The sequence below is a fragment of the Propithecus coquereli genome, unplaced genomic scaffold, assembly GCF_000956105.1.
Source record: "Propithecus coquereli isolate 6110/MARCELLA unplaced genomic scaffold, Pcoq_1.0 Scaffold115, whole genome shotgun sequence".
Lineage (NCBI taxonomy): Eukaryota > Metazoa > Chordata > Mammalia > Primates > Indriidae > Propithecus > Propithecus coquereli.
This window is the reverse complement of record NW_012135525.1, coordinates 4788423-4813627: the sequence shown is the minus strand read 5'-3', so window position 1 is coordinate 4813627 and position 25205 is coordinate 4788423. Positions and strand designations below refer to the sequence as shown.

The window sequence follows — 25205 nt, the reverse complement described above, 5'->3', positions numbered from 1 at the left end:
AAGAGATACAATTAGAAGTACCATTCGATCCAGCAATCCCATTACTGGGCATCTACCCAAAAGAACAAATGATATTCTATAAGAAAGACACCTGCACCCAAATGTTTATAGCAGCACAATTCACAATTGCAAAGATGTGGAAACAATCCAAGTGTCCATCAATACTTGAGTGGATTAATAAAATGTGGTATATGTATACCATGGAGTACTATTCAGCTTTGAGAAACAACGGCGATATAGCACCTCTTGTATTCTCCTGGATAGAGCTGGAATGCATTCTACTAAGTGAAGTATCCCAAGAGTGGAAAGACAAGCACCACATGTGTTCACCATCAAATTGGTATTAACTGATCAACACACAAGTGTACATATAAGAATAACATCTATTGGGTGTCGGGCAGGGGAGAGGGGGCAGGGAGGAGGAGGGGATGGGTATTTGCATACACAAAGAGTGCAATGCACACCATCCAAGGGATGGACACGCTTGAAACTCGGACTTGTGGGGGAGTGGGGAGGCAAGGGCAATATACGTAACCTAAACATCTGTACCCCCATAATATGCTGAAATAAAAAAAAAACAAAAACAATCTGCTGGGCCAGGTATGCGCAGTGGCTCATGCCTGTAATCCTAGCACTCTGGGAGGCCGAGGCAGGAGTACTGCTTGAGCTCAGGAGTTTAAGACCAGTCTAAGCAAGAGCGAGACCCCATCTCTACTAAAATAGAAAAATTAGCTTGGCATGGTGGCGTGCAACTGTAGTCCCAGCTACTCGGGAGGCTGAAGCAGGAGGATCACTTGAGTCCAGGAGTTTGAGGTTGCAGTGAGCTACGATGACACCATTGCACTTTGCCCAGGGTGACAGACGGAGATCCTGTCTTAAAAAAATAACAAAATCAATCTGCCCTTTGTAAATGAGACATTCCCCCAAACCACAACTACGAGCTCATTGTTTAACAAGATTAGCTGAAGAAACACTTTTTATTATCTATTTTTATCATCTTTTACCACGTATTTTATTCTTGTTTATTGTTTTTTTCTAACCACTCGTCATCTTATGGTTGACAAGTTTCTCCCCTTGACCTCCTGAATGAGAATGCTTCCAGGACATGGTGGTTGACAGATGGGTTTGGAATCACACTGACACCGACCCGTTTGAATCTCAGGTCTGCTGCTGGGCATGAGATCCTGGGCAAGTTACATTAACTCTCTGGGCCTCAGTTAGCACTTCTATAACGTGGGGATAACAGTACCTGCTTCTTAGGGTAGTATGAAGACGATGAGATAATACTTATGCCTAGAAAGTAAACATTTAATAAATAATAGGAACAACTATTAACATGGTCTAGCATGTTACCTCTTTAAGCACGTAAACACACAAAACTGTCAGACTTCTATTCATCCTTTCAGATTCAATGTTACCTGCTCTGTGATGTCATCTGACTTCTTCAGGCAGAATGTGTTTCCCACCTGTCTGTAACATACTGCTAGTCAGGAAGCTATATGATGGTTGTTTACATGTAACATGCAATAGGCAGTTGCTGTCTTCCTGGAAGGGGGGATGGCCTTATCCATCCTGGACCCCAGTGCCTCACAGTCCCTGACACTAATCAGTTCTCAAAAAATACTGACTTAACCGCACTTAAAGTAGAAGCTTTCTTGGAAGACTGAAAGTTCATTTTGTTCAAATGACAATTACACAAGAAAAACACATATATTAAGTCTACTTTTCCCAGCAAATAATTTTAAAAATAAAATCGCAATTTGGGTGTTCCCCATTTGTCTCCATGTGGAAAAAGTCTCCGTTTCCCAGAAAGTTGATGTTCAATCAATTTGTCTTTTAGAAACTTGAGAAATCATATGAGAATGATGTCTTGTTGATGCTTTTACTTTTGTTTTTATTTTTTCTTGTAATTAGGGAACCAAGTTAAGTTGTTGGAAGGCAACAAAACTTTGGCATAGGACCTACAGGGTTTTTGGGATAGGAGTGTCCTGTTGGGATGGCTACTGTTTCTACAGCATAACAGAGATTTGCCTTCACTAAACTCCTCAAATTTGAGTCATTTGGGAGTTAACTGAAAACTCAGCCACAGTCAATGGTAAATGAATTTTATGTGTTCTGTAAGTTTCTAAAATTTGAGTTTAAGTTGCATTTTCTGAACTAATTAGGGTCTCATTAGATTCTGCCCAAAGTTGGATTATGTGAGAAAGGGAATTTAACACATATCTGAGAAATTAACTTATCAATGACATGAGTCTTGTACAAGAGAAAGATGAGGATTTTTTTAAAAATGGCATTTGACTTTACATTTCAGTGATTGCTAGGCCATGATTATTGTATCTTGTTTCCTGATTAAGACTTAATTTCAAGGCAGTTTTTCTCTTTTCAGCTAAGAAAAACAACAGTAGTGAAAGGTTCGAAGTAGTAAAGAAATATTGGCACTGGAAAAGACATTTGGGCTTTCATAAACTTCTCATTTGACAAACAAGGCCCAGAGAAGTACAGAGACTTATCTGATGTCACACAGTTACTTTTTTTCCAGAGCTAGTACCATCATTGCCTCAGCAATTTTCTGACACTTATGATAAATTACATTCTGTGTTTCACCAGACTTGGCTCTGTGGAGAGATTCTGCCTTCATCACTTTCCAGCATCTTTGATTCAGGCCAGTGTAAGACCAGAGAGTCCAGAATAAAGTAAATCACAAGTGAAAACTGGAAAATTTGGCGGGTCGGGGTGACAAGGCGAAGAACTCGACAAAGTACTTTGACTGAAAACAAAAATGTGTTTTGTCACAGATGGTCAGTCAGCAAGGTGGAGTAAGAGAGGAGTGTAGGATTTGCACCAGCTGGAACTGGTTGTAGATCTTGGCTCTGGTCAGTATTAACTCTGCAGCCTCAGACAGGCGTCTAACCTCAGATGCTACCTCATCTGGAGAACAGAGAAGAGAATATCTGTTGTGTGAGGGTTTGAAAGGATTTTTATTCATAACTAAAGTTGTGTGCCTACTACACACACTTTGAGTTCAATCTCAGCAAACTTTGTGAGGTGGACTATTAGTACCACTGTTTCCTTAGTTGGAGAGACTGAAGCACAGAGGGGTTGGGTGAGCTGTCCACGGTCACACACTTAGCAAGAGGTGACCAGGGATTTGTGGAGACTTCTTTTTGGCTCCAAAACCCATACCCTTAGCTACTATTGTAGGATTGGTAAAAACATAAGCCGAAAGCCCGGCATGCTGCCTGACACTCGATAAAGAGCGGTCAGCTAGATGAAGCAGGGATTCAGAAGAATGGCTGATTCCTGCAGCCCAACTGTGGTGAAGAGGGATGGAGTGGCCAAGATAGATAAGAGGAAACAAATGGCCCTCAAGAGAGGGAAATCAGCCAGGCATGATGGCTCATACCTGTAATCCTAGCATTTGGGGAGGCTGAGGTGGAAGGAGTGCTTCAGGCCAGGAGTTCAAGACCAGTCTGGGCAACATAGCAAGCCCTCGTTCGTCTCTACAAAAAAATTAAAAAATTAGCTGGGCATGGTGGTGCATGCCTGCAGACCTAGCTACTCAGGAGGCTGGGGCAAGAGGATCACTTGAACCAGGAGTTCAAGGTTACAGTGGGCTATGATAAGGTCACACTGCACTTTAGCCTGACCTTGTCCCTAAAATTAAAAAAAAAAGAGAGAGAGAGAGAGAAAGAGAGAGAGAGAAGGAAAGCCCTGGAAAGTTGTGAGAAGTTGAGGCAGACACATGACACGTGGGCAGCAGGGTGTTGGCTTGCCTGAGAGTCCACCTGATCACCCACAGGCCCTGGGGGGAAAAGGGGGTTCCAGAAGCCAGGCTGTTTCTCCTCTCTTTGTACTTCTCATGCTTTGTTTCTGTGTCGACACCTGTTCAGTACTGGCTTTCCCAAGCCATTGATGGACATACCTCAAATATTTGAAGTAAATAATCTGGCCCTAAAAAGATCAATTTTTCTACACATGAACAAACGTGTTCTCTTAATTATCCACTACCAGGACTCGTGAAGGTTAAGATTTCCAGCTGCGACATTCATGCCCCAAATAGATTGTGCATTGCCCCTAAGAAGATACAAATTACTCTGTTATGGGCATTTAGTATTAGGAAACATTCTAGAACCAAGGGAATCAAAATGTTATCAACCTTCTCCTTGCAAAGTTTCCCAGCCTGTCCATGAATCACAGCTGCAATTCACGCTCTCTTACAAGGCCAGAAGAAATGCCCAGATCCCTGGCTGGGGACCAGCCATGTAAGGCTCCCTCAGGGAGCCCCAACACAGCGCTGCCATTCGGTACTCATCCTTGAGTGGTGTGCGGAAGCAAGAAAGGGACTGAGGGGCTTTGCTGGTGAGGTTTGTATTTTTTTATCTGCAGAACTCTGATATCCAAACAAGTGTCATCCCCCATTTGGGGATGGGGATTGAAAGGGAGTGGAGAATCTCTGGACTTTTTTGAATTCTCACAAACATTTAGCAAAACCTTTTAAACTGCCTGCAACACACACTCCTCTCCACAAATTCACTGGTGGTAATTTTTGTGTTTTTAGGTACCGATTTGATTTCTGAAACCAGCTGAATGTTATTTGGAGTCAAGTTTAGCTGAGAAAATAGATGGCTGGCTAGGCTGCAGAATAGAATTTCAAGTTTAAATGAAAGACTTTAACCACTGTTAGAACAGAAATGGTATCTCCAGCATTTAGGTGCTCAACAATTTTGGGGGGATAGGAGGATGAGGTGTGACTTTCAGGCATTGTTCTTCTATGTGTCACAAGGTCATTGCTTAGACAGTGGTACACCAGGGGGAGCCTAAGAACAGAATCATTAGCAAGCCCATCTTAACTTTCCTCAGAGTTACTCATGAAATGAATTCTTTCTCTTGCTGCATTAAGAGCTCATAGACCCCTTGCTAAGCTAGCACTGTGTCTTGCACACAGTAGGAATTAAACACACATGTGCAGAACAAAAGCTTCTAAGAGGAAAACAAAAATCTCATTCTATCTCCTGAGTTACAGGGTACCACTGTGGAAAGCAGTTATTGAGACATCCCTCCTCTCTGTTTTATCCAGACACAGAATGGAATCTAATGTAGCAAGGGTAGAAACCAGTCCTGCGGAAACATGGAAGCACATAACAAAAAGAAAAAATTTAGAACACCGATTATAATAGAGCATGTAAGTTTATGGAAATAATAGCCTATGTTTTGAAATTGGTTTTGGAAGTTCCCCATCATCATTGACCTTAGCTGTAGCCTCAATGTCCTGAATTGCAAACAATATACCATCCTCCAATCCACCCTTCCTCAGCATTCACACACTTTATACCATCCTAAAAATAAAGTTATTAAAAGGAGTAAAAGTCCAATGTTGTCTCTGTGGTTTAAATTGATGTTTCCATGAAAGACTGCATTTGGAGGCTATGGATTTGAGTTTGAGGCAAACAAGTGATGATTAGGAAGATTCAGGAAAAACTGGAAGAAGGGATTTATAAATAATGTTACATTAACTGTCACTATACCTGGCCACTTATATACATTATAAGTAAATCCCACCACCCTGTAAAACAGGTTATGATTCTCATTTCACAAACGAGCCCTCAGCTCAGAGTGGTTGGGTACTTGCTCCAGGGAACACAACCCGTAAGGGGTCCAAGCCAGGGCTGCACACCAGGCCCCCGTCTGCCTCCTTCCAACTCATGGTGATGCCTCTCTTCCACATTGTATCTAGAAGCCCGGTGCACATGCTCAAGAACTGAACATATGTAACCACAGCAGAGCGCTGTATTAGTCTGTGGTCCTGAAGAGGGATTGCAGTGTCAGGTTTCAGCTCTGCTCACTAGGCCAGAGCAGGGCATATGCCTTTCTGGGCTTCAGGGTCCTCCTTTTCCAGACAGAAAACACAGTGACCTACTTTGCAGGACTTTCAGAGGCAACCATTATAAAGAAGGCTGCAAAGACAAAGCCTTTGGCTAAAGAACAAGGAAGCAATGGATCCATGGAACAAGAAGGGTGCCCTCTCTGATCCAAACCTGGAACATGGGAAAACAAACAAACAAGGGCCTGGGTATCCTGTCCCTCCTCCACATAATTCCCACATGGAAAAATTCTCTTTGAAATCACAGGAATTCTAATTGGAGAGGAAACAGAAGGAGATAGGAGTATCAAGCCGTGGCTACAGGGTTTGGTTAAATAGTTTATATATTATTAATCCTTTGCTTCTCCTCCTGCCTTTTCTTAGCCAAAAGCAAGTGAAATGAGTGGAAACCCAATTCATTAATCTCTCTTATAATCAGCCTTACAAAAACTGGAGAGGTGTTGAAATGCAGAGAATAGGAAATAGGCTTTGTGGGTCTTAGCGAGTTTTAACCTACTATATTCTCCCTCTACAAGAAGCAAACGAGTCACACTAAATTGTCCTCCTACATCAACATTTTAAAATGTTACATTTAAAAAAAAAATTCACTTACGGTTCAGAGGTTCAATAAGCGAAGTCCAAAGTCAAGGGAATGGTCTCTCTCTCTTTTGTGAAAAACACCATATGCTCTTGTGGGATCAGGAGGCTCACTGGTCTGTTATTAGTAACTGGCTTAGAGCTTTATGGAGAAACATGAGCCAGAATGTCATGGGAGGAGACAAGTGGAAAGAAATTGACAGACACAGGTGGAATAAGTTTTAACAAAAATATACTTATATCCACATAGGAGCTCAAATAACCCATGAGAAGGTGATCAGTTCCTCCACAATCAATAGACCCTCATGCCAAGTGTTCAAAGAGTTCAACAACCAACAAAAATGTTTTTAATGTGGAAGAAAGCCATGATTTATTTAATGTTATACCACCCTTTACTCTTTTGAACAATTCTTCTCCATGGACATCCGAATATCTTTTCAAATTTACACACTTTACCTTATTTAGATTGACTCCTCCCTGTTTTTAAAATATATCAACCAGTGAATTTTCAAATGGACACTATCAATTTTTTGAAGTTTGTTTACCTATGAGCATATCAGCTTCCCTCCCTTAAGAAACCCAAAACAATTCCTGGGAAAGGATAGGTATATGTGGGGGTTGAGGGCTGGATCTTGGGATTGTATCATGTGTAAAAGGAAATCTGTAGAACTGATGCAGCAAGAAGGCAGGCGTAATCAAACCTGGCTCCTGGTTTGTAGTGGCTCTCCTGTCTTGAAAAGCTCCATTTCGAAAAAGTTCCAAGCCTGTGCCTCCCCTCTCCACCATAACAGACATCAAATTGTTTAGACCATGAACAGCATGTCTTTAGACCTAAATGACATTAAACCTGGGTTTAATGTCAGTCTGAAATACTAAAAGAAAACAGACAATTAGACAAAAGCTATTGAAACGCACAAAGATACATTCCATATCTTTATATGGAGCAACGCTTGTTAAATTGCTTCATTCTTAAGGTTCCTGCTGCCTGTCACCCTGGCTTAGGCCTGGTAATTGTTCTTTATTCAGACTAAACCCTTGTTCAACTAAACCCTGTGATGGGTGGGGGTGGACACCTCACGACAAACCTCAAACAGTGAGTAGACCGTTACTAAGCTGAAGCAACTGTTAAAAAGAGAAACTAATAAACCAGTGACCACCAGTTAAATAGATGGGTGAGAAGGAGTAGAGTAGGTAAAGGGCCTTCAACTTTTTTTTTTCTCCACGCTAGTTAGTTTTAAAATTTTGAGTGTCCACTGAATATGTATATTTATTTACAGAACATATTCATGTACTATTGTAAATATATTATTTACATCATAAAACACAAATAGAAATTTTTAAAAAAGGACATTTTAAAATAAACAAATAGTCTAATCTTCTCTTACTTCCAGGGGGTCATCTTTATTGATCCCTGGGGCACGAATACCCCATTCTGCAGATGACTGGGGAGTATGCAGAACCCTAGGCCCACCACTTATTTATAAGATGTTGTGGGTTGAATTGTGTCCCCCCAAAAGATATGTTCAAGTCCTAATCCTCGGTAGCTGGGAATGAGATCTTCAATGGATATAGGGCCTCGCTGATGTCATCAAGCCAAGATGAGGTCATGCTGGATTAGAGTGGGCCCTAGTCCCGTGACCTGAGTCCTTGTAAGAAGAGGTAAATTTGGACACAGAGAGACACAGAGGGAGAACTCCATGTGACAAAGGAAACAGACATTGGAGTGATATGTCCACGAGCCAAGGAACCCCAAGGACTGTGGGCAACCACCAGAAGCTAGGGAGAGGCAGGGCAGGATCTTCCCCCAGGGCCTTCAGAGAGAGGATGGCCTTGCCAACAACTTGATGTTGGACTTCTAGTCTCCAGAACTGAGATAATACATTTCTGTTGTTTTAAGCCACTCTGTGGTAAAATTAAACTTCTAATACTTTAAAAAAATATATTCTTCTAATACTTTAAAAAAATATATTCTTCTAAAAACTAATCCAAATGCTTTAATAATTCAAGTTCGTAAAATTCAAGTTCATAAAATTTAGGTAACTCTTTAAAAAATAAGACAAGTTTAATATTATTATTTAATAAAGAGCTGTGTTCTGAGGTATCCAAATTAAGTGTAATACAAGCATACATTTGTATTCTATTTGGGTATGTTCTTTCTGAACTTAGACAGGTTTATTAATTGAATAAACTGGCATTACATTTCCCAGATATTTAAAAATATTTAAATATTTTTAATATTTTGATATCGAAAACTGGAGTCTTGTGTTTAGCCAAATTAATCATTATTCTGGTAAACTTTATTTCAATAGTAATTATGCTTTGTAGTATGTCAGCTTGAAGATAGTCTTAAGCTCTTTTAGTAACTTAAAACTTATGCTGTATTAAGTTAATTAATGGATTTTCATTAAATACCTAGATCATTCCTAGAAAATAAACTACTGAAATATTAATCACTAACCATAATTTTAAGGATCTATATATTTTGCCACATTGAGAAGTTGTATTATAAGGATGTATATGGCTATAAAAAGTTGTGAGAGGTATATTCATAATTTCTGCTACAAAATTATGGCATATGACAGTTTACAACTATCACCTCATAGTTATCTCTGCAAAATAGAAGTTACTGTCATTAAAAGTTACAATCGATATATGTGAATGAGACTCTTTAGGAAAAATAATTGCAGAAAAAATGACTTTATGTGCAAGGTATTCAGGATGTGTTTTTGTTAAGGGAAAGGAAAGTAGTGTTGTCCTGAAGTAAAATGACTGGTTGTTCCAGAACCAGGATGAAGAACATGTAGTGTAAAATCTGAATGGATATAGAAAGTTGTAGAAGGTGCACAGAAAGGGGATTTTCTTTGTTTTAGTCAAAGCTGGCTAAGGTTTAGTCGGGTAATTTATAAGATTTTCTTAAAAAGAGATTTAGAATCCGGCTGGGTGTGGTGGCTCACGCCTGTAATCCTTGCATCTTGGGAGGCTGAGGCAGGAGGACTGCTTGAGGCCAGGAGTTCGAAAAAGAGATTTAGTATCAGATATTGTGCTGATGCAAAACTAAAATTTGGTTTTCTCTCTGTTAAATGGCAAAATTTTCTTGAATTATGGATATATTTCTTAAGAGATTATAAAGGTTTTTCTTCACCATCTTTCTGCCTAAAAGGCAAACATTGTGTCTTATTAGAATAATTTTCTGTGCTTTATGTTGACTTTTTCATGTCCTTGATTACTTAAAGGAACAAAATCTTCTCACTCTTGAAAGAACTGAGATTCTTCATAATCCTGTTACAACCTATGTTTTCTTTTAAAATTTTCTATTGTCACTTTGGTTTTGAATTGACTCTATTGTGTTTTACATGCCACAGAAACAACCAAATTCATTGTCAATTGCCTTATTTTTGTAATGAACTCATTAGATCTTTCACTTTTGAAAATTATTGTTATTAAGTTAACCACAGTCATTTTAAGTTTTTTTGTCATTTACAGATAGTTTTTTTGTTTTACTTTGAGGCTTCCCTGAAAGCACTCGGAAATCAGATATAGACCAGAGTGCTCTTGACGTTAACAAAGGATGGTCTCAGCCCCACGGGAAAGGACTGTGTTCACTACTCATAGACACAAGCTTCTGGTGGCATTGCTTAAATAACTCTGCAGCTGTACCATTGGACTGACTCTGGATTTCCAGCATTCTAATGAAGAAGCAAATGGGTTCATGAGGCTACTGACCCAAGACAGAACAGAACATGAATTGGAACTGAGTGAACCAATGAGGAATGATTTGAGTTTTATTTAGAATGTGACTGATACTTTAATATCCCATTTTCTGGATATAAGGAACTGCTTTTTCTTTTCTTTTATCTATCACAACTTAGATAACTATGATTTTGAAAAATAGAAACATAAAAAGAAATGTAATCTTTTTCTTCCTGTCTGATTCCTCCAGAATTCAGAAACTTTTATTGAATATTCTTATTTCCACGGCAATATAAGCATTTGCATAAGTTCAGTAAGAATCTGTTTTCCTTATTAACAGAAAATAATTGGAAACATTGGTTATGCTACAAAGCGTACTCTGAATAAGAATGTCATATTTGAGAATGAATCATATATGATCAGTTAGTTTTGAGGAGCTAAGATTGACTTCATGGAACCAATGCTTACAAAGCCCTCTTGGGAAAACTGGCCTGGAACCTGGCTTACAGAATTCCCAGTCTTACAGATGAGTAAGGAAGTTCTCTTCCTAGTGGGCCAGAGAAACTGAGGCTATTTGAGGGGCCTCGAGAAGAGAGGAATTCACCCAAATCTATGAGTAATGCAAGTAAAATCTGATGGTGGCTTTCTAGCCTCAAGAGGCTTTTAAATGTCCATCTGAAATTCCTTATGAAATCTTCCACAAAGCAAACTTTAAAAGGTCTATATGTTAAATCACCATTCTGCTGCACCTGTGTAAATAATGAAGCCAAACTTAATGAGACCAATTTTATTTTATGATCAAGAATAATTTTTCTTTGAGATTATTCTGATCAAAAGGTGGGTATCTGTAGAGAGAATTTTTGTGTTTCAATGGAAAACTATAGCACACCCTGTGAAGTTACCAGATTCTGGTCCTGTTCATTGTCTTTGAGCTAGTTTGAGCCTTTTGTAAATTGAAGGTAACTGATGGACATGAAAAACCAGTTTTGTTACCACCTATAAATGGTGCCAGATCCATAATCTTGCACACATTGTCAAACCTTACCAGATTTTCAACTCTTTTGTTTTCCTCCAGTATCTTCCTACAACCTCCAAATTAACATTTCCAATTTTTCTCCCTCCCTTCTGTCTTGGTGTCACCAAAAACTAAAATCTGGTAGCTCAGATTCTTACTGGGACTCTAGGTTGCCCTGTAGCTGGCCACTCTCCACAGCATCTGTGACCTAAAGCCTTGATGACTTAACATGTACCTTGAAGGACTCAGCGCAGAAGAAGATCATGCAGGAGCCGGTTTCTCCCTGGAAAAGACAATTTTGGGGCCACAGGAATTCTGATGAAACGCTCAGGTCATGGATGCCCCTGTATGAGAGGTAACTAAGACCATGGACGATATTGCTAAGGACATTGACATCTTAGCTTCAACAAACTCAATGAGTGGTACTGCAGAACCAAGATTTTCATCTACCAACCTCTTGTGATCCACTGGACAGGACACTCTCAGGATCCAAGTCCTGGTTCCTTACTTTAACTTTTTATATTAATATTTCTTTTTAATTTTAGTCATTTCTCTCAGAAGATGTCTGGTCAGTAAGATACTACAACAACTGATCTTTGCTACCACCTCTCAATAGATGGTTCAACTGATTTTGCAGGAATAACACAAATAAGAGTCCTCAGGACACTATTTCTTAGACCCTGTCTCTCCCCACTCAAGGGATTTATGATCACTTCTGAGTGGTTCAGTGATATTTATTATTAATCTTGAACCAAAGGGGGGAAGGATAATGTTGAATTTTATAAAATTTTTAATTGTGGTAAAGGACACACAACATTAAATTTACTATCTTAACCATTTTTAAGTGTACAGTTCAGTATTGTTAAATACATTCACACTGTTGTGCAGATTATTGGGCAAAGTCTCCAGAAATCTTTTCATCTTACAAAACTGAGACTCTCTATCCATTAAACAACAACTCTCCACTCTCCTCCCTACCCCCCAGCCCTGGCCGTCACCATTCTACATTCTGTTTCTGTGAATTTAACCAAATTGATACTTCATATAAATGGAATCACATAATATGTGTCTTTTTGTGACTAGCTTATTTCACTTAGCATAATGTCCCCAAGATTCATCCACAGTGTAGCCTGTGTCAGAATGCCCTTCCTTTTTAAGGCTGAATAAGATTTTATTGAATGCATGTATCACATCTCGTTTATCCGTTCATCCATACATGGATGACAGTGTTGAACTTTGCCTGAGCCCTGTGCTCCTAGAAAACTGCACTCAGAAAATCCTCCTTCCCTTTGTGCTTCGAAGCAGCTTACTGCAAAGAGCCACTCTTCTCCATGTGACAGAGACAAGACTCGTGGACGCCCCTTGTTTACCTAGGACAAGGCCAGCCGCAGACCCTCCCAGTTTTACCTCATCAATGATTACCCAAGTTGTCCCCACTGACAATCTGGACAAAAACCTGCTAATGTGACTTGAGCAAACTTTAGTCAGGCTTCTCCCCTCGCCAAAAGCCCCTGAACTTTGTCCCACCTTCAGCCTGCATTGGAATATGGAGTAGCCGTTGGCGAACACACGTCTGAGGTCTCTTTTGAGAGTCTGGCAGATGATGTGGTCAGCGTGCTCTCCCTATTACAATAGTCTCCTCCTGCTACTGAAATAGTCTTTCAAATAAAGTCCTTACCTATCTTCGTCTGGATTTGTTTTGATTTGACTGAGATTAGTGAAGAGGTGCACCATGAGATGCGAACCCCAAGGACCATGGGGTCTGATTCCAGCATGTAAGCAGACAACAATTTTTAGTCCCATTTTACAGGTAAGAGAATGCAGATAGGAGAAGACTAAAGGCTTTGCTGACTGTCACAGCACCAGGAACAGTTATTGGGAATCCAGACGCCATCTCTCACCTCATAAAAACAGTGCTCTTTCCAGTACAAACATGCCCAATCCCGGTCAATGTTTGTAGAGGTTGTATAACACTCTCCAATGTTCTAAGAAAAGGAAAATAACACTGAAAGAAAATAAACGGAATACCCAGAGTTTCCGGGAAGCTTTTCCAGTCTGTGAGTATGAATGAAGATTACCCAAATGAGAACGAGCAAAAGCTGTTTATTCGGAACTTGCTCTCGCGAGGGAGTCAGCCACCATCACTTGCACCTGGCAGAGACTCAAAGGCAGGCACTCTAGAGTGGAGGGAAGGGAAGGCTTCCAGCCGTTGTCACGGGGAAACTGTAGCGGCTGACTAGAAGTGGCGTCCTACGTAGTAGTAATTGCTTAGACGTGCATATTTGGCTCTCTCCTGTTGGTCCTAAATTGGAAGCTGATGCAGAAATTAGGGAAGCTGTCAGTTATTAATTAAGTTCTGGCTGTTTGGGGCCCACTACTACGGGGCTTATTATTGGCTTCCTGGATTAGTTGCTACAGTTAGTAGTTTGACTTCCTGGATGGGTTACTATTGCCGGTAGCTTGGCCTCACGGACAGGCTGCAGCAGGTTCTCAGGAGTTCTATTTTTATTTCTAGTTTGGCCATTGTCCATTTGTGTGTTCAGTCTCTCAGGTCTCTACAGGGGCCCTTCATTTCCAAGTGGCTTTCAGACACCACACCCAGCCCCACGACTGGTGGCGAGAGGCTTTCTACTTCCTGTATGCAGTGGTGCGTTTGCCTCGACTACCGTCCCCGCCACCCTCTTTTTCACCAATAGGTGAAGATCAGGGCCTTGAATATCATCTCCAGCTTCCCGGGACTCGCACACTGATGCCCTCTTGCCTGCCTTCTTTTCTTTATGTGGGTCACGGAATCTCAGAAAATCCAATCCAAGACTTTAGCAATCTTCTCGCACTGCCCTTCCATTTAACAGACAGTGAGGCAGAGATTCCAGATTAGAATTCTCGTCCAGTTCCACTGGGACCTCCTCGAACTGGGCACAGGAGATGTGACATCCTGAAGGAGCTCAGGCAAGTCGGAGAGATAAGTATCAATAACCAGATAAACACACTTGACAATTTCCTCCTACAAGTTGTCTTGGCTCTGAGCTCGCAAATACCGTTCCTTCTGTCTAACAACCTCTCCCTTCCCCAATTCTGTCCTGTGGATTCCTTTCCATCCATGAGTTCCCAGCTTCAAAATCGTCTCCTCTGGAAAGGTTTTCCTCACACCCCAGCCTGGATCCTTCAGCCTTCTATGTCCTCCCAAAATGTGCTGTGCTTACCTTTCCTGGATTACTCATTCTACTCCAGGGTTGTTGTTTGTTTGTTTGCTTCTTTTTTTTCTTTTGCCTCTTTTCCCTAAACGATTGCAAATTCCTGAGGACCACCTCCAGATTTCAGTTTCCATTGTCAGCCCATAGCCAACAACAAGCAGTCCCCCTGATATTCGGAGGTGTGCACAGAACACAACGGCAACACAGGGAATGGGTGGGAAGACTCATGGGAGGAAGAGGTGATGCTGGGGCCAAGTCTGAAAGGAGGAGTAGGCATTGGCCAAGAAGTCAATGGGAAAGGCATTCCAGGCAGAGCTCTTAGCAGGAGCAAAGTATCGTGAGGTTGGGGGCGTGGATATGGGTGGGGTGATAATGGCATGTAGCTTGCCATTGCTGGAGGATAAAGAACAAGGCAGAAGTGGCCAGAGATTAGGTTACAAGAATAAGCAGGGATATGTAAATTCAATATCCTACTTCATCACTTATTAGCAGTTTGACTCGAAGCAAGTTATTTAACCTCCCTGTGCCTCAGTTTCTTCACCTGTCCAGTGGAGATTATAATAGTAACCCTCATATAACGTTGCAAGGATTAAGGAGTTACCATGTATGAAACATTTAGGAGAGCAAAGAGTAAGAACCATGAAAGTGCTTGCTATTTTTATTTAATGTCAGAGACTTCATGCTATAGGTAAGACAGGGCTGATGCTTTTAAGCAGAGGAGAGATACAGTCAGCTTTAGTTCAGGAAGATTTGTGGGAGAGGGATTGGTAGGGCAGGGCCTGAGGCCAGAAAAGCAGCTGGGAAATCATTTCCTACATAAATCCAATGATCAACAAGGATCGAACTGACCTGGGGCTGGAGCAGAGAAGATGAGGCAGGATTAAGCAGCACTTAGCAGCTAAAACTGGCAAGATTTAGTGACTGGCTAGAATTGGGTGGGGAGAGATTGCAAGAAGTCCAGGACACTGCCTTGGTTTAGGTGATGTGGGTGGATAAGATATAGAAAGATAAGAAGTTTGCAAGCACCTCCTATGTGCCAGGCACAGAGGTCGACACTGAATGTGAAGAGGGGTTGAGGAACTGATCCAGGACCACAGCAGGCAAGTGGCCAAAGGAGACTTGAAACTCTCTCTCCCTACGCCTGGTTTATGCACTTTCAAACACACCCCAGTGCAATCTGGCAATAAAATAAATTCTGGCCAGGTGCGGTAGGGGTTCACGCCTATAATTCCAGCACTTCAGGAGGCCCAGGAGGGAGGATTGCTTGAGGCCAGGAGTTTGAGACCAGCCTGGGCAACATAGCAAGGCTCTATTTCTACAAAAATTTTAAAAATAAGCCAGGCAGGGTGGCACAGGCCTATATAGTCCCAGCTACTTGGGAGGCTGAGACAGGAGGATCATTTGGGCCCAGAGTTCACGACTGCAGTGAGCTATGATCCTGTCACTGCACTCCAGCCTGAGTGACAGAGCGAGACTCTGTCTCGAAAAAAAAAAAAAAAAATCCCTTTATTCCCTTGGGTTTTATGTAGTATGCAATATACAAACCTAAATACTTTGCTCTAACACCCATTTTTGTTGCTGGAGGCAGATCTCTGACTTTTATTTCTTAGATTTCAAAAAGGGCTGTCATTAAAAACTTCCCTTGAATATCAGAATATGAAAAAAAAAATCCATGGGATTATGGACTAATGCTCTTTTTCAAGTATTTTTCCCCCAATTTCATCTGAAGAAGCTGGTTTTGGTTTTTGTTATTAAGCAGAACCTGGCTTGGTAAATGTGTGTTGAGTGAAAGAGTGCACCTAGCAAGAAAAATAAGCAAATCTTCAAACAAAATTGAAGAACCAACACCTTCCCTTCTCGTGAGCTCACTGCCTTTCCAAATGCCCTCAGAGAAGCAGAAGGAAGTGTTCCTCAAACTCTGAGCTCTGCAAATCCCTTGACAATAGTGTTAAAATCAGCAAGAAACTTGCTCATGGTTTTCCTTAGCAAGGTGACCAGAATCCCATGTGAGTGAAGAAGCTGTGTATGAGGAACAGAGACTGGCTTATTGCAGGAAGATGTGTTCAAAGTGAAGGCACCCGGCAATATGTAACTAAGGGACCACCCTTCAGCATGAGATTTATCAGGAAACTAACTTCCTGTTCTTAATCAGCCCAACAGTTTTTAAAGAGATGAGAATGTCTTCGGGGGTGGAGAGTGGAGGCAGTGGGGAGGAAGCGACAAAGAACAGTTATCTGAAGCTCTAGCCAACGTCTCTGCCCTGTCTGGCTCAATTTTGGCCGAGTTATAATTGGGGCAAGTTGGGGGAAAGTTTGTGGCCGATCCAGGTGTGTATCTCAGAGGTGGAGAGTTCTGCTCCACTTTGGGGACTGACAGATATGTCATCACATTTTCAAAGCAGGAACTTGACAAGAATAAATCACATGAGGTAATTCTTAAAACCACAATGCTCCAAAGGAGATCATATAAAAGTCAGAAAAATTCTGAAAGGTATTATACATATTTTAGCTGCAGCATTTACACACCACTACTGCTAGGAAAATTAAGTCAGTTTTAAAGAATGCAATTGTCTTTTTTCTAAATTGCATTTTCAGACAATGAATATTGCAAAAGCAAAACTTAGAGATATGACAAGCTAAGTTGACTTCTATCATCAGTATTTAATATTGTGACAATCCTGGTGCTGTAAAACCACTGAATGTAGGAATATTTAATAAAAGTGCTCATATATTAAGGGCTTAACTTGTTCCAGTCTCTGTTGTAAGAGCTTCACATAGAGTAACACATTTATCCTCATGCAACTCTATGAAAAAGAAGAGAAAATTAACTCTGAGTGGTTGTGCAATTTATCCAAGGATATAGGTGTCAGAGCCGGTATCTGAATTCAGACACTTTGGTCCCATATTCTCAAAATATATATGAGTATATATACAGCAGCAGCATATTTTTGATGCTAAATTTTTTTTAGAAAAAGAAAGGAGGCACACCTAGTAGCAACTGAATTTTTTACTCCCTATAGTCAGATTAGACAAGAAAATAAGTCCTAACATTCCCAGAAATTAATTAAACTGGAGAGATCAAAGTAGACAAGCACTAGCCAGGTCAAACCTGGCTCAGAGTTTGATATGTGGATATTTTCTCTCTAGCCTTTGAAGGAACTCTTATAACATAAAGAGGGCCAATAACATGAATAACCTTTGCTTTATCTGAGTGGCAATAAAACTTATTTAATAGTTGAGGATCTTAATGCCAACCTAAGGAAACTGTTCTCTAACGCACACAGAAAGGAACATAAAAACCACTTGGTTTTTAATTGGTTTGCAAATACAATCACTCCTTTTTCTACCCAAGCTGTTGTAATTCCCATCTCAGTAAATCACTTCTGGATAGCTAAGCCAAACTAATCTCTGAGGTATTTTCTTTAGGCCCAAGGAAACCAAGGACCTATTTTCAGATGAGGGGACTGTGTACGAATACAGGATTCCTCACATTTAAGAAGGTGCCTGGAAATCTGGGTGCCAGTAGAGTCCGACAAAACCTTTGCTGGTTCCATGGCTCTAACCTAGATTCTGACCCAATCAGAGTAACAAACTTGGCCCTTGTGGAGAAATTGGGAGAAGAGAAGATTAGACTGGAGGTTTCCTTCACCCTACATTTCTCTACTTTTAATTCTATGAAACCATTTGGTTTAACAGCTAAGATGAAAGGTGTGATGATCCCTTTAGAGAAGGAGCTCAGAGTCTCAGAAATGTGCTGCCCACACTCATGTGGCCAGTTATAATTTTTTTTTTTTTTAAGATAGAGTCTCACTCTGTCACCCAGGCTGGAATGCAGTGGCATGATCACAGCTCACTGCAGCCTTGAACTCCTGGGCTTAAGTGATCCTCCCCTCTCCCAAGTCGCTGAGACTACAGGTGTGAGCCACTGTGCCTGGTTTATTTTAACAAAAAATTTTAAAATTACTATTTGTAAGTAATGACCTAGATAGAGCTAATGAGACAAGTTTAAAGCTGCTACAAATGTCTGAAATTGGTCAAACCGGACATTAAGCATACCCCAGAGCCACACAATCAGTGGGTTGATCACTTAGTCTGTATTTCACCTTGATTTGTGCCCAGCTGTGCTACCCAACCTGGGGTTATACACTGCATAAGCTGAAAGGCTTGGGCAATGAGTCACAAATGCCCCAAACAGAGAAAGGCCAGCAATTTAAAAGGCGTCCAAAAGTTGAACCTTATTATTTCCACAAGGAAATTGAAAAAAAAAATTGTAAAATGACTAATGATTTCCTCTTCCTAATCTAGTTCTCCAGCTCTGGCATACTCATGGGTGTATATTTGGTTCAATGTGGATTATTTCTTCAGCAGCCTCATCACTGATGTAAATTCTTAAGGACCTCCGCACCACGTGAATTCATCCCAACCTTCTCATGGTCCCAGAGTTCCATGAGGTCAACTCAAAATATAATGACAGCAATACCACACCCCAGCTAAAAAACGAGAGCCCCATCGGACAACTGCAAGCAGTGGCCTTTCCCAATCAAAAGGGAAGCCCCCACCATGCCAGCCCTATTATCTGTGGAAAAATGTAGACAGGAACAAAGAGAATAAAGAGAGAACATTTTCTTGGTTTTGACTTCACCAAGATGTCAATCACTCCAGATGCCCAGAACCCACAACTCAGAAACCCATAAACTTTTCTTAGTTCAGAACAACTCCTTGTCATGTTTCTCATGTTGGAGGGTGGTGTATAAAATACGCTTGCTTTCTGGCAAAAATTAGAATTTTCTATGGTGGCATCTGTAGCACTGTCATTCCTAAGACTTCCTTCTTCCTTTTCATCCTTAAAATCTCTTGATGCCCACGGTCTTCATTTCTGAAAATTTTCCTATAAAAATCTTAAACACATACAAAAGCAGAGAACAGCATAACGAATGCTTGGGTCTCCATCACCTAGTTTAGGCCGTTGACATACTGCCTGTCTTGCTTCCTTTATACCCAGAGCCACTTCACCCTCCCTATGAATTATTTTCAAGCCAACCCAAGATAGCATACCATTGTCCCTGCAAATATTTTATTTACAAACCTCTAAAAGATGCAGATATTTTTAAAATACTATTTTTATTATACAGATAAGAAATAGGCTGAATGCATTTTATACATCAATAAAAAGAAGGCAAAAATATTCTAACATGGGAAGACTACTGAGATTTACGAGTTCCCATAAATCAGGAAAGAGTCCACCTTAAACCTGAATCTTCTGCTGCTTGGAGTTCTGCCCTTTTCCGGCCAAACTCTGGTACCTCTCAGGCAACCCTAACCATCTCCCTGCTGGCTCTGCTGAGTAAGCCTTCGAACTCAGGATTATGGGGAAAGCTCCCCCAGGTATATAATCTGCCTAAAGCCCTGGAGAAATGTCTCATAGGCAACCTGGAATCTTTCCCCGCACCTTCATTCCAGGGTCCTGACATTTCCCATGGATCTGGGGCCCAGGTTCTCAGGGAAATAGCCATAGACTAGGATAAGAACCTTTAAAAAAAAAGAAATAACACAATACCATTATCATAGATAGAAAAGAAATTAACAATAATTCTTTAATGTCAACTATCCAAGGAGTGTTCAATCCATTTCTCCTTTGTTCCAGGCGTCCTTGGGCACGCAGGTGCCATACTGAGTGTGGAGGGTCAGAGCACACCTACACACGTTAGTCAGGTACCTCTCCAAACAATGTTCGCAAGCTTCCCTTCTCTCCAATGTGAGTCAAATCAGCCCCCCTCCTCTTTGCTCCTATATCTCCAACAGCTTCCTAAGGATTTTGTGGCAGCTGCCAAAGGCCACTGCTCTGAAATTCCTTAAGTCTGTCAGGCCTGCCTCACAATGCCACACCCACCTTGTTCCCACATTTTTTTTCCATCAAGTGGTTAAGATCACATGCTCTGGAGCCAGCCTGTCTGGCCTTGTCACTGCATGATTCTGGGCAAGTTAATTAAACTTTGCATATCTCAGTTTATAGTCGAACCAAGACAAAGAGGAAGGAACAAGGGGCAGCCTGTCTGGTCTACTCTGCCTAACACCAGGCACAGAGAAAAGCAATCACCCAGTGCAGCTCCTTGGGCCCCCTTGTAATAATGTCCCTGCTTCTGCAGAATGAACTTCTGGCCTCCAGTCCCAGATGAAAGTTAGGATGATGGAGAGAAGATGGCAGGCTGGGGTAGAAAAACTGTGAATGCAAAAACCATGCTGCCAGAGAAACTTGCACACCCGAGCTCCTGAGGTGAGCGTGGTCCCGTATAACTGACAGCCTTGCACTTGGCACATGGGACGCTTCCCACAAAAGCAGCTGCCTCAGCTGTCTGGAGATTGCTGAGGGAGTCTCACTCAACCTTTTGTCCTCTGCCAAGTCCAGACCAAGCTTGCTCTGAGCCTGCAGCTGTGATTGGGATTTGAGCTTCCCAAAATAAATTACCTTCCCCTCTGTCACCACTGCACTTACAATGGGACCTCTAAACACCAGAGGCCTTCTGATAGAAGTGGCTTCAGCAAACTCCTGGGCCCAGAGATGTGCTAGAACTATCTCAAAAAGGCTCATGAGAGCTGACAGTTAAATTTCCAGGAATCTTGTGAGCTGGTTGTTAAAACAGACACTATTAAAAATTATGTAGAATTACAATTTAAAAGACTATATTAAAAACAAAGGTAATAACTACTCAAAACACCTCATTTCGTAATTATTTTGCATTGTGCTTTTTTCATTCTCTTAAGGTTATTTATATTTATTTGTATGGTAGAAAAATTATATAATGGTGTGCTACTGCACATCTCTCTCCAAGTTCAGTGACTGCACACTGGCAGCTTAAAATCTGCCATGGTGGGGTGTATTTACACCGTGAAAATTGGCAGGCAATACAGATCTGAGCTCCCCTCCCACAGAGCAGAACTGTTAAACCCTTAGCAACATACCCCTGACTCATGGTTTCTGTTGAAATCATGCTATATATTGAATTTGGGGACAGTAAGGGGAAAATTATAGTATCACAGCTGAGAGAACCCAGTAGTACTTTCATCCCATCTCATGTCAACCTTGAGGCTCACAAGAAAGATTTACCACGGTCCCTTGTGTGTCTACATACCACCTTCTTATTGGCTGGACTTGTGCAAGGAACTTCCAGCATAGGGCTCTCTCCAAATGAGGCTTCGGTTCTCACCTCTCCTTCCCCCTCCTCCCTTTCCCAAGCATACACACAAGCTCTAGCCCTGTCAAACTTCCTTCTTTCCTCAAAGGCCCCATGCCAGGGGACCATAAACTCAAAAACCTGCTGGGGTCATCCTGTAGTAACTGTGCATGGGTAGTGATCACCGTGGCTCTGAAGAGGGTCAGGTGTTTTCTGCTGTCCAGGTGCAGCTACTGTTCAGCCCCAGCTGACTGTGCAATGCAAGGATGTGACCCTGCTGCCATCTTATTTTTCAAGAGAAATTAGGAATCTGGATTTTTTAAAATTAAAAATAAATCCCCCTCATCTTGAATTAAAAAGTATTTCAAACTTTCATGAACACATCAGGCCAAACCCAATGACAGTGAGTGATACTCAGCCCCCAGGCCTCCTGGAGCAGACCTGGTGCGATGCATCCGAGGCCCACCCGGTTTCACTGTGGACGCTCAGCCACCTTGCCAGCATCCCTCGTCAAGCACAGGCTGCCACCCGTGCCTTTGCTGCCTCAGCCTTTCAAGGAAGCCTCTTAAGCACAACCCAGAAAACCAAAATGTGTGTGTGGGGGTCATTCTCCCCAGGGGCACTTTCAACAAATGGGTGAAAGGAGTTTGTAGATCCCAATCCCAGCAGCCCTGCCCTCTGGTGGGACAATTCTGAGGCATGTTCTAAGTTATTTCTTGGGGATACCCCAATGGACTTGGACTTGAGCTCTAGTGGTCCACATGCTAACCAGCTCCTTAACTCACCTTCCACTCGAGTCTCACTTTCTCCACTCTCATTCCACTTCCTGCAATCGCCTTGCAAATACGCTTCCTGCACCTAAGTCCTCGTCTCAGGGAACCCAAACAGTCGCCACTCGGAGCGAGGCTCTTACCACCCAGTCTTCACCATGCTGGTCCTTCTGTTCTAGACTCTTAACCTAAATCCCACCTGTTCTTCAAGACTCTGCTTAAACATCAATTCCTTTGGGAGTCTTCTCTGGCCTGTCTGTCCTTCTAACACTGTGGGGTCCCAATCCCAGCACTGACTGCAGCTGTGAACTAACTGGAAGCTCCCAAGGAGAAGGAACTGCAGCTTTCTTGCTCCCCGCTGCGTTCTCAGTGGCTGACACAGCTAGTGTTTTAAGAGTATTTGTAGAATAAGCGAAATGACATCGGAAAGAGTGAAGAGGTTGCAATACAAAGAACTTTGGAGTCTAAAGTTTTAACACTAACATATTCATTTGATTCTAAAGACATCATTCTTATTCCTGTTTTACAGATGAGGAAATGGAAGCTCAGAAAACTGTACTGGCTTGGACCAGACTTGAACTCACAGGACACTTTCTGCGGTACCCTTCCACCTTGCGGTGCACGCCCAACGTTAGAGTGACGAATCGGTGCGGTAAGTCCCCCAAGTTAGTAATTTCCCAGTAGGGGCCCACCAGAACCCAGGCAAAGCTCCTCAAGGGCTGAGGGAAGTCCGCCTCCCAGGCTTGAATGTAAGCAGTTGCTGTTTAATGTCTCCCAGGTACATTTAAAGAGCACAAACCTAAATCCACAAAAGACTTAAAACAAGTTTTTATTGTTTTAAATTTCAGATACTGTATTTTTTCTCTCTAAAGATCAATTTGAGTCTTTTGTTTTCTATTTTTTTATAGCATTCTTATACTTTACATTCTCCACGTGTCCCTCTGGCTTTTGGACACATGGAGAATATTTATAATCGGGGTTTTCACGTCCTTGTCTACTAATTCTGTCATCTGCCTCACTTCTGAGTCTGGCTTTTCCTTTTTAGTTGTTAAGATGAAAAATTGAAGATTAATTACTAAGCTCTCCTCTTCAGGTAATTAGTACTCTTGAAAGTTGCACTAAGTTGGTAGTAGGGTATCAGAAAATAAAATCTTTGAAAAAAAGATCTAAATATTTGTGACTCAATAGTTCTCAACGCAATATGAAATTAGGGATGATATGTAAAAGTTTAAGGAATGAGATTTCAATCTCTTACGTCAACATATACATCAAACACAAACCATAACTTAACATGTGCCAACTTCTTCCTGTGTTTCTAAAGAGAATGTTAGAAAGTTTCAGCCTGGGCTGGGCTCAGTGGCTCACGTGTGTAATCCCAGTGCATTGGGAGGCTGAGACAAGACGCTCACTTGAGCCCAGGAGTTCAAGACCATCCTGGGCAGAGTGAGACCCTGACTCTACAAAAAATAAAAAAAAATTAGCCAGGCGTGGTGGCAGGTGCCTGTAGTCCCAGATTGAGGCAGGAGCATCACTTGAGCCCTGGAGTTCGAGGCTGCAGTGAGCTATGATGGTGTCACTGCACTCCAGCCTGGGTAAGAGACACTGTCTCTTAAAAAAAAAAAAAAAAGTTTGAGCCTGAATTAGACATTAGTGACTGAAATTGCATTTCCATAATCATTTTTTATTTAAATAGCCTATACATTAAAACAAGGACCCAGATTTACTTATAGAGTTTTACATAAACACAAAAAACGTAAACCATTTCAATTTTAGAAGCACTGTGTGGACACATAGCCTTTAAAAGGTATTAAAAATTTTAAAAAGTGCACATGCAGCTTAAACTTTTTTTTTTTCCCCCCTAAGGTCTCACTCTGTCACGCAGGCTGGAGTACAGTGGCACCATCATAGCTCATTGTAACCTCGAACTCCTGGGCTGAAGCGATCCTCCTGCCTCAGCCTCCCCAGTAGCTGGGACTACAGGCATGTGCCACCACGCCCAACTAATTTTTACAATTTTTTTTGTGGAGCTGGGATCTCCCTACATTGCCCAGGCTAGTGTCGAACTCCTGGCCTCATTACAGGTGTGAGCCACCACACCCAGTCTTGTTTTTGAAGCACTTTGTTTAAATTCTGTTTTCTTTAAACTCTACCTGAAATAAGAATGGCTATATCAGCTATAACAGATTAGAAAACTGAAGCTGGAGGATGCAGCCAAGACTTGAATCCAGAGGTCCTGGGTAACTTCTTGGTCACCATTTTCACCACATTACAACTAAAACCTAGCTGCATGGGTAGACAGGCATTTTGTCATTTGGTCATTTCATTTCACCAAATGACTAACCAAATTAAAAATTCATTATATTAACAGTTAAAATGACATTCCATTGAAGCCAGAGTAAAGATTCACTGAAGATTTACTTTTACAGAGAAAACGTCAGATTTAAACAGTTTGCACTCATAAATGGTATTTCAAATGGGTTCTTGAAAACTATACTCCCAGCTGGGCGCGATGGCCCACACCTGTAATCCTAGTACTCTAGGAGGCCGAGGCAGGAGATACGCTTGAGGTAAGGAGTTTGAGACCAGCCATGGCAACATTGCTAGGCCCTGTCTCTATGAAAAATAAAATTAAAAATTAAAAAAGAAAACGGTACTCCTAAGAGAGGATCCTGCTAAGTACTGTGCATTTTTTTCCCACAGAATGTGGACTCTAATTGCTACAGCCTTACTAAAATGCAACTGACAAACCACACACCCTCAAACATATATAAAACATCACCCCAAATATTCAAAGATTTACTTTCTAAGGCAGCCTTTAAAGTTTAAAGTTCTGCCTGTCAGAACAATGGGGAAATAATGTTTGTTTTCCCACTTGAAGACTGGAAAAAAAGAGATAGGGTTTAAGGCT

At 41.4% G+C, this 25205-nt stretch overlaps 1 protein-coding gene across 1 annotated transcript in view; it reads right to left on the bottom strand.

Moving 5' to 3' along the window:
- The window catches only part of MRLN (myoregulin), a 14307-nt gene extending 7740 nt beyond the window's left edge, over positions 1-6567 (bottom strand). Inside the window, exon 1 of the mRNA XM_012657460.1 lies at positions 6474-6567. The gene's annotated coding sequence lies outside the window, so the exon portion shown is untranslated. The remainder of the gene's footprint in view (positions 1-6473) is intronic.
- Between the last annotated feature and the right edge of the window lie 18638 nt (positions 6568-25205).